Here is a 15,808-nt window from a genome sequence, read left to right as displayed (position 1 = left end):
CTACTGGGAACCATCTAGAAAGAAGGAGGTTTGGATGATCACAAAATTTTGAGAGGCAATCAGGAGCCCAAGCTGGACTGATGAATGAGGCTCATTTTCTAAGACTGGAAGGGGAGGCTGTTTTATCTTAAATGCAGACACCAACACAAAAAATCAAAGAAAACAAAAAAACAGGGGAATATGTACCAAACAAAGAATAAGAGAAATCTTCACAAACCAATCTGAACAAAATGGAGATACAGGCTTTGCCCTATAGAGAGTTCAAAATAATAATCATAAAAATATTCACTGAGGTTAAGAAAGCAATGCATAAGCAGTGATAATTCAACCCAGAAATATAAAATATTTAAAAGGTACCAAACAGAAATCACAGAGCTGAAAAATATATTAACTGAACTGAAAAAATTCAATTCAGGGGTTTAACAACAGAGCAGATGAAGCAAAAGGACTGGAGAACTCAAAGATGGGGCAATGGAATTCATCCAATCAGAGGATCAAAAGGGAAAAAGAATGAAAAAGAATGAAGATAGTTTAAGAGACTCGCTGGACACTATCAAACACACAAATAGACATGCAAGATCTTCCATGATAATTTCTAGTTATGAGACAGAGCAGGGACTAGACTCAGGTCCCCTCAACCCTGACTACAAAATCCATCATTCTTTGGCTGCCTCCATAAGGAAAAGTAAAGGCTAAAACTCTATGCCTCTTAAGTAGCATATTCTGCAGGAATGCATAGGGAGAATGCTTACTGAAAGGAGGATGCTTCCTACAAAGACTGGAGAAGATTCAAGACCAAAACAGTCTGCTCCAAGATGGATCCCAGTGCTGACCTTTCACCAACTTTTTTCCTCATTGTGATACTAAAAATCACCCCCAGGTGTGATTTAATATGTGGTGCATGAAATTAAACATGTGATGCATGAAAAAGCAAGACCTTCAAGTACACAGGTGTTAACAAATCCTTGCCTCTACATGATTATATGTCATCCTTTACCCACCCAACTTTTTCTTAAAAACTCTCCCTGATCAGTGAGTCAGCCTGAGGATTCTTTCCCTTGTGCTGCTTCACTTGTACTCAAGCACAAGTCCCAATATAAAGTCCCACCTGTGAGGGTGCCTGGGTGGCTCAGTTGGTTAAGCATCCAACTTTGGCTCGGGTCATGATCTCATGGGTCGTGGGTTCAAGCCCCACATCTGTGCTGATAGCTCAGAGCCTGGATCCTTGCTTCAGATTGTGTCTCTCTTTCTGTTCCTCCCCCACTCATACTCTGTATCTCTCTGTCTCTCAAAAATAAATAAACATTAAAAAAATTAAATAAAGTGCTGCCTGAAACTCCCATTTGGCCTCTTGTCAATTTTTATTGCTTAGAGAGCCCAAGGGCTGGCCTTGTTTGGTAACAGCTAGATCTTCACCATTATATCATATCATCATACTATATGTTCTTGGTATATTAAATTACGTGTAGATCCTTGAATGAGTCCTTTTTTTTTTTTTTTTTTTTTTTTTTTTTTGCTTAATAATGCTTTCTGTCCCTGAATGTCTTTCATGCCCCCTTCATCTAGAGGTGTATTTCCAGACTCATTTCACATTGTTAGCATTATTGGAAAGCCTCTGGTTACATAAGAATAGCACTGTAGAAAGTACTGAAGAGCTTATGTTTCCAAAGAAGAAACATTTTTCTTGGAATTAATTATTTGAAAACTGTGCTCTCTACTTTCCCAAATGCCCACATTACTGAGTCAATAACTCAGTAGCTGTCTACGCAAAAACCTCTTTGATCTGCTTATATTTGTGTTCCTCTATTGTTGCTATCTCTTTCCTCATCTGCTTCAGAATTAGTGGAGAGGTAGTAAAGAAATCATCAGAAGCCATATATTAGGAACAACTTCCTTACCCTAGCAGGTGAAGAGATGGTTCAGCACCAAGGACAGGGGGCACCCATGACTGTCCAGGCTTACTTTCTTGGCTGTCTGTCCAGGCTCTCTCCTCCCCATTAATATTTTAGTCATGTCATGACTGTGTTTCTTAAGAGTTCCTCCCCACTGTTGAATTTATCTCTATCATAGTTGTCACCTTGTATTAAAATTACTTAATATATCTTCTCAACCACACTTAAGGGTACTCTTCTTAGCCTCAGCACAATTCCTGGGGCATAGTAGACTCAGTAAATTGTAGATGAATTAATAAAAATAAATCAACAAATAGCTTTCAAAAAAGTGAAATCCAAGGACACACTTAGATAAAACAAGTATGAAGGGAAGCAAAAGTCATATATTTGTTATTACTCCTTTAGACATCAGTTCTCAGTTGTAGCTGTGCATTAGAATAACCTGTAGAGATTACCAAAAATACAAAAATCCAAGATGCTACTCCAGAAATGTAGAATAAGAATCCTGAGAGCTGGTATTTGTCATGTGTATGGAGGACAGGTAATTTCCAAGAGCATGAAATAATTCTTCTACAGATACCTCTAAGTGCTGCTATATCCCTAGAGGGGGAATTATCATCTGGAAAGGGGAAGAAGCTCCAGCTGTTGTCATTTATTTGAGCAGCAGGACCCAATATTTTCAGCTAGGTGTAATGGAAAACAGCAGAAATTGTATCTTTATGCTGACATCTGCTGGTCTCCCACTTATGGTGTAATAATGCAGATAAAGTTATTCTTCAGATTCTCTCCTTCCCATCTGCAACCTATAAACAAACAGTCCTAAGAACTATTTCACTTCCCAGGTGGTGCCAGTAGCACAAAATAAATCCACTCTGCTTCAACTAGGGGAGAAAAGAAATGCCAACAGCACCATGGACATGAGAGGAAATCTGTTTCAGCTTTTGATTTTCTTCCTTTTAATGAACTTCATCTTTCAGATTATCTTTGCAGAACTAGCTGCAAAATTTTTCTCAAAATATAAATGTGAAACATGTTTCCCTAAAACTTGAAAGCTCCTACATTTATAAGTAACTTGAACTGCCAAGCACATTTATAACATGTCAGTTAAGGCTATTTAATGTTTTTCTCTTTTTGTCTAGAAAGAGGTTATTTAAATTTTTTAATTTTTTTAATGTTTTTTTATTTTAGAGAGAGAGAGCATGTGTGAGCAGGGAAAGGGCAGAGAGAGAGAGGGAGACAGAGGGTCTGAAGCGGGCTCTGTGCTGACAGCAGAGAGCCCAATGTGGGGCTCAAACTCATGAACCGCGAGACCATGACCTGAGCTGAAGTCAGATGCTTAACCAACTGAATCACCCAGGCACCCCTAAATTTTAAATACCCATGTAGAGAGCTTTATGCCAGATTTTCCAAAGATCTGGAAACACTTATTAACTGAATTTTATTATTCAATTCAGGAAAATAACTTCTGGGTCTTTCACTAAATCCACAATTATAGCATTTGACCCAGTCCTGCTCTCAAGGTGCTTATGCTTTAGTTAAAGGATGTAGGGTTGTTCTCAAATGATGTGAATAAAGATTCTGGCCATCCTCTTCATCACTCTTCTGTCATACCTCAGAGGTTGCTGCCTTTTATAACATAACTCTTCCAATCAAAAAACAACTTACATAATAAAACTACAAGGCAACTTAATATTTTTATTGATTTATTAGCTATGATGTTATCCACAAGTTGTGTTTAGTATTTATGAATCTCTTATTAATATGGCGATGAGAGTTGTTCCACTGCAGGAAAATATTCAAACTCTAAAAATTATAATCAGTTTAAAAAAATAAGATTAAATGATACACTGAAACCTTCAGTGTATTTGAAGCCATTCAGGAAAATATAAAAATTGCTTAAAAATAGTATATATCCTTCAGTAATATGAAACAGATACAGTTTCTTCCTTTAAAAGTAAAAATAGGGGCGCCTGGGTGGCGCAGTCGGTTAAGCGTCCGACTTCAGCCAGGTCGCGATCTCGCGGTCCGTGAGTTCGAGCCCCGCGTCCAGCTCTGGGCTGATGGCTCAGAGCCTGGAGCCTGTTTCTGATTCTGTGTCTCCCTCTCTCTCTGCCCCTCCCCCATTCATGCTCTGTCTCTCTCTGTCCCAAAAATAAATAAACGTTGAAAAAAAATTTTTTTTTTAAAATAAAAGTAAAAATAAAATTTCTACATTCCTGATCTTTTTGGAAGGTTTAACCTCCAAAATATAACAAAAATGTTGTTAGTTGTGATACTTCTGTTGTTCAAGGAAGGGAATGCTGTCTTTAAATACAACTAGAAGAAATATTTAGAGTAATATTAATACAGTAAATGACATATGGCTTACTATTCCTGTTTGTCAAACCAGAAGTGATAGAAGAAAGACACAGTGCTAAAGATACAGTGAAAATGAGAAAAACATTACAAATCATCTACAGATGAACATAAACCATATAACTAAGCAATCTTGGATGTGAATTATCACACAGAGAGACGTTATTTAAAATGTTTTTTAATGCTTATTCATCTTTGAGGAAAAAAGAGACAGAGCATGGGCATGGGAGAGGCAGAGAGAGAGGGAAACACAGGATCTGAAGCAGGCTCCAGACAGGCTCTGAGCTGTCAGCACAGAGCCCAACGTGGGACTCAAACCCATGAACCTCAACATCATGACCTGAGCCGAAGTCAGATGCTTAACTGACTGAGCCACCCAGGAGCCCCCAGAAAGAAGTTATTTAACGCATGATCCAGAATTGTGTCCATATTGATTTACGTCTCGAGACTTTAAAATGTAAAGCATTAAAACGGTAATGCATGTAAGAAATAATATTCTCTTGTAGGAAGATAGAAGTCTATATTTATCAAAATTCAAAAACTTCTTAGTAACTTAATTCAAAATATTATCTTCATTCCATCAACAGTCCTTTCATCTTCAGACTGGTAATATATTTTCCAAACAGCTGTTTTTCATACCTGTACCTGAGGCCATGTTCATACTCAGACCTGTAGTTTTCACCTTAAAAATTGATACCTTATCCCTTTAACACATCTAAGTCAGAGTTAGATAGGTTCTGCTACAGAGTTATGCCTAAGTCTCTGCTCTCAGAAAGCACCTTTCTCTGGGAAGGACAGAGGTTGTTGGAATCCTTTCTTTTTTTTTAATGTTTATTTATTTTTGAGAGAGAGAGACAGACAGAACATGAAAGGGGGAGACACAGAGAGAAGACACAGAATCTGAAGCAGGCTCCAGGCTCTGAGCTGTCAGCACAGAGCCTGACATGGGGCTGGAACTCATGAACTGTGAGATCATGACCTGAGCTGAAGTCAGATGCTCAACCGATTGAGCCAGCCAGGTGCCCCTCTTGGAATCCTTTCTTAAAGACTCTCTTAAAGTAGTATTGTCTTGTACAACAAACAATAAACTGGGAGTCAGGAAAAACATGTTCTGAGCAACTCACCTATCCTATTTGGGCTTTGGACATCTTTAGTAGCTTCCTGTAAAAAAAAATTTTTTTTTGAAATTTAGCATAGTAAAATGGCTACATTGTTGTCCAAAGTGTTGAGATTTCTACCAGCAATCAATTTATTGTCTCTCAGTTTCAAATCTGCCCTTTTTCTTAATTTAAAAAAAAATTGTAACATTTTATTGAGATATAATTCACACACCATACAATTCACCCACTTACCATATACAATTCAATGGTTTTAAGAATATTCACAGAGCTATGTGATCATCACCATGATCAGTTTTATAACATTGTCATCTCCTCTCAAAAAGAAACTCTACATTTAGCCATCACCACTCATTCTCCATCCTCTACCCACCCAGATAGCTATAAATATACCTTCTGTCTCTATAGTTCTGCCTATTCTAGACATTTCATTTAAATGGAATCATAGAACATGTGATCCTTTGTAACTATCTTCTTTCATTCAGTATAATGTTTTCAACTGTCACCCCTGTTGTAGCATGTATCAGTACTTCATTCCTTTTTATTGCTGAATAACATTCCATTGTATGGATATACCGTATTTTGTCAACCTATCCTTTTATCAATTGATGAGCATTTGGGTTGTTTTCCCTTTGGGGATATTTGAATAATGCTGCTATCAACATCTGTGCACAGATGTTTGTGTGGACGTGTTTTTTCATTTATCTTGGGCTATACCTAGGAGTGGAACTTCTGGGTCATATGGTAACTATATTACCACTTGAGGAACTGTCAGACTGTTGCAAAGAACTGCACCACTTTCTTCCATTCCTACCAGCATTTTGAGTGGACACACCACTCAAAATTCCAGTTGCTCCACACCATCATCAACATTTGTTATCTTCTTGACAATTTTTTGATATTGATAGCCATTCTAGGGTGTGTGAAGTGCTAGCTCACTGTGGAATTACCCTTCTTTGCAGTGCTTTATGATAATGGAGCTGGATATTATAAACGTTTTTTCTTTGTCTTCTAGTACAGGTGATGCTTTTCTGCAGAGGCCATGCAAGGCACACTGCAAGAGGAAGGAGCTTCTTTTCCTCATTTTGATCTGCTTTTCTTCTTACCCCTATAATGAGGCTGCCAGTGGCACATGAAAGACCCATTGGTTCTCATCTTTCAGCAAATTTGGCTAGCACCCTGGCAAGGTGAATTGCTTCTTCACCAGCCCCAGCCAAACAGCTACAATCAGCTCTGGTCTAAGGCACTTCAGGACTTCAGGAACTTCTTTTGCATCTAGTAGCCTGCAGCTGTACCCTCTCCAAAAAGGTCTGAATATCTATCTTTGGGGGAGGAGCCCTCTTCCAAGTTTTACTTCTGTGGATTCTCTCCCTTAGCCCTAGAGGTAGCAGCTGTTCCCTACCTTTGTTATTGCTATATTGTTTGCAAACTTCTTTTACCCCTTTTTGTAATTACCTACCTTTTCCTAGTTAATAAATGCTGTGTCTGAATGTGTGTGTCCCCTCAAAATGCATATATTTAAATCTTAATGCCCACTGTGATGGTATTAGTAGGTGGGATCTTTGGGAGGTGATTAGCTAATGAGGGGGACACCCTCATGAATGATATTAATGCCTTTATAAAGAGACACCCCCAGAGAGCTACCTAAGCCTCTTCTGCCATGTGAGAATATAACAAGAAGTCTGGGACCCGGCAATAAGCCCTCATTTGACCATGTTGGCACCCTGATATTGGACTTCCAGCCTCAAAAACTGCAAAATAAATTTCTGTTGTTTATAAGCTACCCAGTCTGTGGCATTTTGTTATAGCAACCTAAATGGACTAAAATGATAATATTTGTGATAAATTTCCCTTGCTTAAGTTACCAGTATGGTTTCAGCCTCCTAATTGTACCCTGATACAAGGTTCTCCTTCTTCTAATGCAATTAGATATAAGGAACATTTTCTTTTTGAATTAGTCATATCAACACCACTCCAAAATAGAGTCAATTACTTTTACAACCTTAAGTGTGTTAAACTGTCATTGCAGTGCTATCTAAATCCACCTTTGCAAATTCAACACAGAACTAGAATCTCAAAATCTCTAGTAAACAATTATAAAAACTATAAACAGAAATTCTAAAACTGCTGAATTGCTATCATTGCAATGAAAGAATTGTAACTTTATGTGACAGTTTAAATGCTTTCAAATTTTAATTAACTATCATTTGAAATAAATGCACAAACTTGTCCAACTCAACATAAGATAAAAATGGAATAGGATGCTTCATGAATTTGCAATATGTGTGTGTGTGTGTGTGTGTGTGTATCCCTTCAATAATAACTTCCTATCATATTTAACCATAGGTTAATAATCTGTCTTCAACTTACAGGTGAAATGAAAATGTTAGGTTATGATACAAAAGAAAACAGAGTAAGAACACCTTTCTCTGCCCAAGGCGATTTTAATGAAAACCAAGTTTAATAGACAGCCAGCTTTAGCAGGCACAGTCAAAAACTGGTATGGAACTTAATTAGTTCTTCTCTAATTTATTTTTATCTTGTCACTTCCTTAAAGCTGTCCTATATCATGTCAGAAGTCTACATTCATGCCCAGTAGCCAACATTTGCTCTGGCATCTGCTGACTTCATGCTTTTATGAAGTTCATTTAATACTTCTTGCTCACCCGATTACTATTGGTAAATCCTGATGTGAATTCCCATGCTATAGTGTTATAGCCCTGAAACACCACCAAGTTACCAGAATGAACTGACCTCAATTTTTAAGGTGCCATTAACCCATACTATACAAGTGAAAAATGAAATAACAAAGTTCTGCTTGACTGTAGCTACCAAACATTCAGGCTAGGCTCCAGACTGCCCTGCAGAAATACAGCTTGACCTAAGTTATTTTGGTACTATCATTTAAGTTGTACTCAGGCTACAGCTCTCAAGATGGCTACTTGAAAATGTTTCTTTGGAAAATTTCTCAAAGTTCAGTAGGTAGGGGCTTTAGTGTTGGGCTTATTTAAATAGAGCAGTCTTATGGCTATCCTGCCCAGTTAATAGAAACGAGGCTAAACAATCCAGAATCCCGAATGTGGGAATCCCAATGTAGTACTGCCTTTGGTTCCATTACATTCCTGGACATGTAACACTCTCTTTTAAGCAACAGTGATGCAAGAAAAAGGCACAAAGTTTGAGATAGCCAAAAGGATTCAAATAAGGCCTTGGCCTAGACAAGCCCCATGAACTTGGTGAGTCATTTACTTCTCTAGACCACCATAGAGTAAAATACCACTTATCTACCACAGTTATCATATCTGTGATATCTATATATAGATATCACATAAAGATATCTATATATAGATATATGTAATTAAAAACACGAATATATCATTTATTCCCATCACAAAGTGTGATGGGAATAAATGATATATTCGTGTTTTTAATTAGCTTACATACAATCAAAGAATGGCATTGATATTACTCCATTAGGTGTAATGGCTAAAAAAGAACTAAGGCAACTTCACATTAATCTGTGGTATGTCTATGCCCATTATTCAAATATCAATTACAACAATATCTTATAACTTAATTCTCCCAAGTATATAGGGAAGCCCCATCCAGCTGTAATAAAGTAAAGGGTAATTTATCTTTTCTATGTGAAACTGTGGATTACCAGTTGTTATGAGGTAAATGTCTGTGTCCCTCCCAAAACTCATATGTTGAAGTCCTAACCCCTAGAGAGGTTATATTGGAGATGGGGCCTTTAAGAAAGTAATTAAGATTAAATGAGGTCATAAGCATGGGGTCTGATCCAATAGAATTAATGGCCTTATAAATAGAGACCAGATCTCTCTCTCTCTCTCTCTCTCTCTCTCTCTCTCCAACCAATGACCCCCACACCCACATTACTCCCTCTGTGTGCATGCACCAAAAAAAAAAAAAAAAAAAAAAGGCCATGTAAGGCCATAGCAAGAAGGCCAGGAAGTTAGCTTTGACCAGAAACCGAATCATCTGAGACCTTGATTTTGGACTTCCAGCCTCCAGAACTGTGAGACAACAAATTTCTGTTGTTTAAGCCACCCAATCTATGATATTTTATTATGGCAGCACTAGCTAAGACACAAAAGTGTAATTGAAAAAACCATAAACCCCAGAAAAAAATTTATTTCTTCCTTAAGTACCTTTAATTCTTATGTATAGCAGTTGAGTTCACTTATTAAAGGTATAATATGTATAAATCAGCATCTCTGATGTTTCAACAAATAATTTATATATAATGAATTATAATTTAGACCCCTAATAGATACCTCCCAGTACTAAAAGTTAGGAATACTGAAATATATTCAATCAGAAACCTAGTTTTGATAGAAAACTACCTTTTAATAGAAAACTAGTTCTTACAAGAGTAATTATATGTTTAGGAAACATTGCATTCACAAAAGTAAAAAATATTTAAATGTCAGGATTTAAATAACCAATATAAAAGTGGTGATCATACCATTTGACCGAAAATTCCCTGAGGGTAGACTACCTCGGACACATGTTATATTCCTACTTTGATATTTAAAAATAAATTATAGTTTGGGTGACTTTCAGGTTCATGGATTGGTGCTCCTATATTGCTAGCCAATGTTAATTGTGACCATCAGGCACATTGCCACTTAATATGGCTAAAACAAGCCACACACAGAGCCAAGTGCATCATCTGCAGCAAGATTGAGAACCACAGTCTCATAGATCAGAGACTTTTACTTCTCACCAGCCCTTCAGTTCCATCTCAAAGCTTGATTTCACAACCACACCAAGGACACAAGGCTCCCTCTTATATGTCCAGGTTATTCAGCCCAATGGCACTGAATAGTGTTAGGGTATTGGTTATTCACAGCTGAAACAAAGAACTTTTATACTGCCTTTGGTACTGAACATTTCAGTCTGTTAGATAAAGCTCCTTTGATTATCCTCTAGACATGAAGTCTGGCTTTCTTTGCTCATTAGCTGAGTTAGAGGCTAGAACAAAGGCATTTTGCTGATCTCCCAAGTATTAATGCAATAGTAAACAAGTCTGTAGGTGCCAACAGGAATGCTCCCAAACAGCTGCAAAAGACATCAGTAGTAAAGTCAACATCGTTCAATCCAATCTTATACATGGCTAAATTGGATACTGCATTTTCTCCATTGGCCTTCCTTGTGACAAATTTGTGACTTTTATAATTTTTAAAAGGAAGCTGTGCAATTTTATAGAGCAGAATCAATAGAAAAAAGCATAGCCATTATAACCATCTTTATACATTAGATGCTTAAGGCTGATTTTCAGGGGGTACAAATGCAAAGGAAACAAAGCAAAGATAAAGCAAAGCGACAAAAGGCAAGAATTCTTGAAAGTTCTAAAAATAAGGAAGTAATTAAAGTATGCTTGATGAAAGCCCCAAATACTCTTAAAAGGCAAAAAAGAGCAAGAGTATAAATACATGTGATTAATAAATAAAGTCAGCATAACTAACATGATTGATAGTTTCAGCATTTACATGTTGAACATCATCATTTAATCATTTAATCCAGCTTTAAATCATAACTTATTGTTGTTATCTTAGTTAACATGACGTGTGAGAAGCACCAAAGCTCATAAGTATTCTTATGAGCTTTGTGTAAACCGAAACGGGTATGTATTCGCTTAACCTAAAGTTAGATCCACAAAATTCCATAGCATTAATTTAGTAACATGCTCTGGTGTCCAAATAAATGTAAGTCCTGAATTTACTATGATAAATACTTAAAATTTGAGTTTATATTTAACCCAACTCTAACTCCAACCCACAAGAAATGAGATTATAAATAAGACTGAATTCTGTGTATATTAAGAAAGACAGATGGGTCATCTTTCTATGGAATGCAATCAGCTCACGATGACTCAAACATATTTCAAAAATACAGTTCTTCTAAATGTTGATATCACAATATGTAAACACTAGATAGTGTTCCTCAAGGACAATCCAAAAGCTGTCAATCAGATTTCTCTATTCCCCAAGGAAGTTAGGAGGCAACCCATAAAAGAGATATGCTGGTGCCATGTTACTGAGCCATCCAACTGATCCTTCTATGCGCACTTCTGGAGAAACAGAGATCATTGTGTCATTATGAACTTCAAAAGAAGACAGACTTACAATAGCCCACAGACTTCCTTCAGTCATCTGACCACCAAGTTGCCGAGCATTTAAGGCTGGTTGCATGTCATCATGAGCCAACTGACTTGAAGTAACTTTAGTTATACTACATGAGTGGAGCAGCTTTAAATTAATGGCAACATTAGCAATGCCCTTTGGCAGGAAATCTAAAAGACTTCTGAACAAACTGTCTGGAAGGAACCAGCTATATCTGCTTCTCATTGTGGATTTAAGTAGGTTTGTGCCTTACAGCTCCAGTAAGCAATCCTGTCTTGGAAACAGTAGTAGGTATTACTACTGAAAGAGCAGTAGGAATTGCTGACAGGATCCAGATGAAGCTAAAGATACTGTCATCAGAGCCATCTCCAAAAATACTATCCATGGCACTGATCAGGGGAGAGAATCTCAAAGTTCATCAGAGCTCCAGCCTGGACCTTGGTGATCCAGAGATTGAATGATGTGTCTGGGTAACTTCCAGCATATTTGCATATATTCATCAGTCCCACATTGGTACCATTCTTGCTGATATAAGAGACCAATGACAACCCTTCACATACACCAGTGGGAGCCATGGAATATGAAGCCTATTGGAAAACAAACGACCGTGCCAGATTTGGTGAATTATCCAACCTTGCCATGACATGATAGGCTGATTATGTGTGGGTCAGAGTTCATTTTAAAAATAGAACAATAGATGGGATGCCTGGCTGGCTCAGGTCACAGAGCATGTGACTCTTTCTCTCAGGGTTATGAGACCAAGCTCCCACATTGGGCATGGAGCCTACTTAAAAAAATTTTTTGTTTTAATTGGACAATAGGTAATTAGGTAGTGCATCACTGTTGATGTCTAGACCTTTGTGGCCACCACCCTCCGTCATGAAACAAAACAAGCTGAGTGGCATGTGAAGATCAACACATGGTAGTCTTTGCTTAGGTTGCAAAACTAGTAAGTATTTTTGACGCATAATTCAAGCGCATGGTCGGCTCCACTTGGGTCCTGCTGCTGACATCAGTACTCCGAAGTATTTCTCTTCAGGCTGCTCAACTGACACCCGGTGAGCTCAGACACCCCTCCTCACTGTTAAATCACTTTAAAGAGAGGTGTAGAAGGGTGCCTGGGTGGCTCTGTTGGTTAAGTGATGGACTCTTGATATCTGCTCAGGTCATGATCTCATGGTCATTAGATTGAGTCCCACATCAGCTCCACACTGAGCATGGAGACTGCTTGGGATTCTCTCTCTCCATCTCCCTCCGCCCCTTCTCTGCTCACATGCTCTCTTTTTCTCTCTCTCAAAATAAATAAATACTTTTTAAAAAGTAATAAATAGAGGTGTAGAAAGTTTCCACAAAGCTTCTTTCTAAATTTAAGATACTATTGTACTGCTAAACACTAAAAGCCATGTAAGCATTTTCATATATAAACATATATATACACATATATATATCTATTATATGAGTGTATGTAACAGAAGGAATAGAAAAGTAGCTGAATCAATCTATTGAGGTATAGCTGACAAATAAAATAGTAATATATTTAAAGTGTACATCACAATCACTTGACAGATGTACACATCATAAAAGAATTCCTACCATTGAGATGATTAACACCTCTGTCATCTCACATATTTATAAATATATTTTTTAGTGAGAGCACTTAAGTTGTACTCTCCTAGCAAATTTCAATTACATACCATAGTATTATAAACTATAGTGACCGCATTATATACTGGATCCTCAGATCTGATTCATCTTTTTTTTGAGATGCTATATAATATACACAATGCTATATTAGTTTCAAGTGTACCACATAGTAATTCAACAAGTTTATACATTATGCTGTGCTCACCACAAGTGTAGCTACCATCTGTCACTGTAAAACACTAATACCATTGACTATATTCCCTATGTTGTGCCTTTTAATATCATGACTTCTTCATTCCATAACTGGAAGCCTGCATCTTCCGCCACCCTTCCCTCATTTTGCCCATCCCCCCATCCTATTCCCTTCTGGCAACCATCGGTTTGTATTAATGGGTCTGATTCTGCTTTCTGTTTATTTATTCCTTTGTTTTGGTTTTCAGATTCCACATATAAATGAATCATATGGTATTTGTCTTTCTCAGCCTAACTTCACTTAGCATAATACCCTCTAGATACATGTCACAAATGGCAAGATCTCCTCTTTTTTATGGTTGAGTAATATCACTCACACACACACACACACACGCACACACACACACACACACACACACGATATCTTCTTTAACCATTCATCTATCGATGGACACTTGGGTTGCTTCACCCAATATCTTGGCTATTGTACATAATGCTGCAATAAACATAGAGGGGCATATATCTTTTCAAATTACTATTTCTGTTTTCTTTGGGTAAATACCCAGCAATGGAATTACTGGATCATAAGGTGATTCTATTTTTAATTCTTTGAGGAAACTTCATGCTGTTTTCCACAGTGACCGTACCAATTTACATTTCGACAAATAGTGCATGAGAGTTCCTTTTACTCTATATTCTCACCAACACATGTTATTTCTTGTCTTTTTTATTCTAGCCATTCCACAGATGTAAGGTGGTATCTCACTGTGGTTTTGATTTAGAATTCCCTGATTATTAGTGATTTGATCATCTTTTCATGAGTCTGTTGGCCATCTATATGCTTTCTTTGGGAAAATGTGTATTCAGGTCCCCTGCCCATTTTTAATTGGATTATTTGGGTTTTTGGTGTTAAATTCTTTATATATTTTTGGATATTAACCCCTTATCAGAGAAATCATTTGTACATATCTTTTCCTTTTCATTAGGTTACTTTTTGTTTTGCTGATGGTTTCCTTCACTGTGCAAAAGCTTAAATTTTTTTTAGAGCAGAGCCCCACCTGGGGCTTGATATCATGAACTGAGAGATCATGACCTGGGCCACCCAGGCACCTCTATTTTATTTTTGTGTATGGTGTGAGAATGTGGTCCAGTTCATTCTTTTGCATGTAGCTGTTTGGTCTTCCTAGTACCATTTGTTTAAGAGACTGTCTTTTACCAATTGTATATTCTTGGCTTGTTTGTCATAGATTAATTGACCGTATAAGTGTAGGTTTATTTCTGGGCTCTCTATTCTCTTCCATCATTTACGTGTCTATTTTTTGTCTCAGTATCATACTGTTTTACCATAGCTTTGCAGTATATCTTGAAATCCAGGATTATGATACCTCTAGTTTTTCTTTCTCAAGATTGCTTTGGCTATTCTGGGTCTTCTGTGAGTCTATATAAATATTAGTGTTATTTGCTCTAGTTCTGTGAAAAATGCTGTTGGTATTTTGATAGGGATTGCACTGAATGTGTAGATTGCTTTGGGTAGTATAGACATTTTAACAATATTAATTCTTCCAATCAATGAGCCATGGAATATCTTCCTATTTTTTGTGTCATCTTCAATTTCTTTCATCAAATGATTTAGAGTTTTCAGAATATAGATCATTCATCTCCTTGGTTAAGTCTATTCCTAGTTTTTAATTCTTTTTGGTGCAATTGTAAATGGAATTGTTTTCTTAATTTCTCTTTATGCTTCTTTATTATTAGTATATATAAATGCAACCAATTTCTGGGTATTAATTTTGTATTCTGCAAATTTATTGAATACATTTATCAGCTCTAATAGTTTTTCAGTGGAGTCTTTAGGGTGTTCTATGTGTAGTGTCATGTCATCTGCAAATAGTGACAGTTTAACCTCTTTTTTACCAATATAGATGGCTTTTCTTTTTCTTGTCTTATTTCTATAACCAGGACTTTCAGTACTATAGGAATAAAAGTGGTGATTGTGGACATTCTTGTCTTGTTCATGAACTTAGAGAAAAAGCCCTCAGTTTTTCACCATTAGTTATGATATTAGCTGTGTTGTTTTTCATATATGGCCTTTATTATATTGAGGTCTGTTCCCTCTAAACCCACTTTGTTGAGAGGTTTATCATAAATAAATATTGAATTATGTCAAATGATTTTTTCTGCATCTATTGAGATGACCATATGGTTTTTATTTTTCATTTTGTTAACGTGTTATATCATGTTGACTGATTTGCAAATATTGAACCACCCTTGTATCCCTGAAATAAATCCCACTTGATTGTAGTGAATTATCCTATTAATGTATTATTGAGCACAGTTTGCCAGTATTTTGTTGAGGAGTTTTGCAGCTATATTCATCAGGGATACTGACCTGTAGTTTTCTCTTTTTTTTTTTTTTTTTTTTTTTTTTTTTTTTTGCAGTGTTTTTTTGCAGTGGTTTTGG

General features: G+C 36.8%; 1 protein-coding gene across 1 annotated transcript in view; it reads right to left on the bottom strand.

The window, feature by feature from the left end:
• LOC147579456 (uncharacterized) overlaps window positions 1-15,808 on the bottom strand; it is a 132,112-nt gene that overhangs the window by 62,414 nt on the left and 53,890 nt on the right. Inside the window, exon 3 of the mRNA XM_086715143.1 lies at window positions 5,372-5,408. The gene's annotated coding sequence lies outside the window, so the exon portion shown is untranslated. The remainder of the gene's footprint in view (window positions 1-5,371; window positions 5,409-15,808) is intronic.

Source organism: Puma concolor, chromosome B4 (assembly GCF_028749965.1).
Source record: "Puma concolor isolate L17-30 chromosome B4, mPumCon1.1.hap2, whole genome shotgun sequence".
NCBI lineage: Eukaryota > Metazoa > Chordata > Mammalia > Carnivora > Felidae > Puma > Puma concolor.
This window is presented reverse-complemented; position numbering and strand designations above follow the sequence as displayed.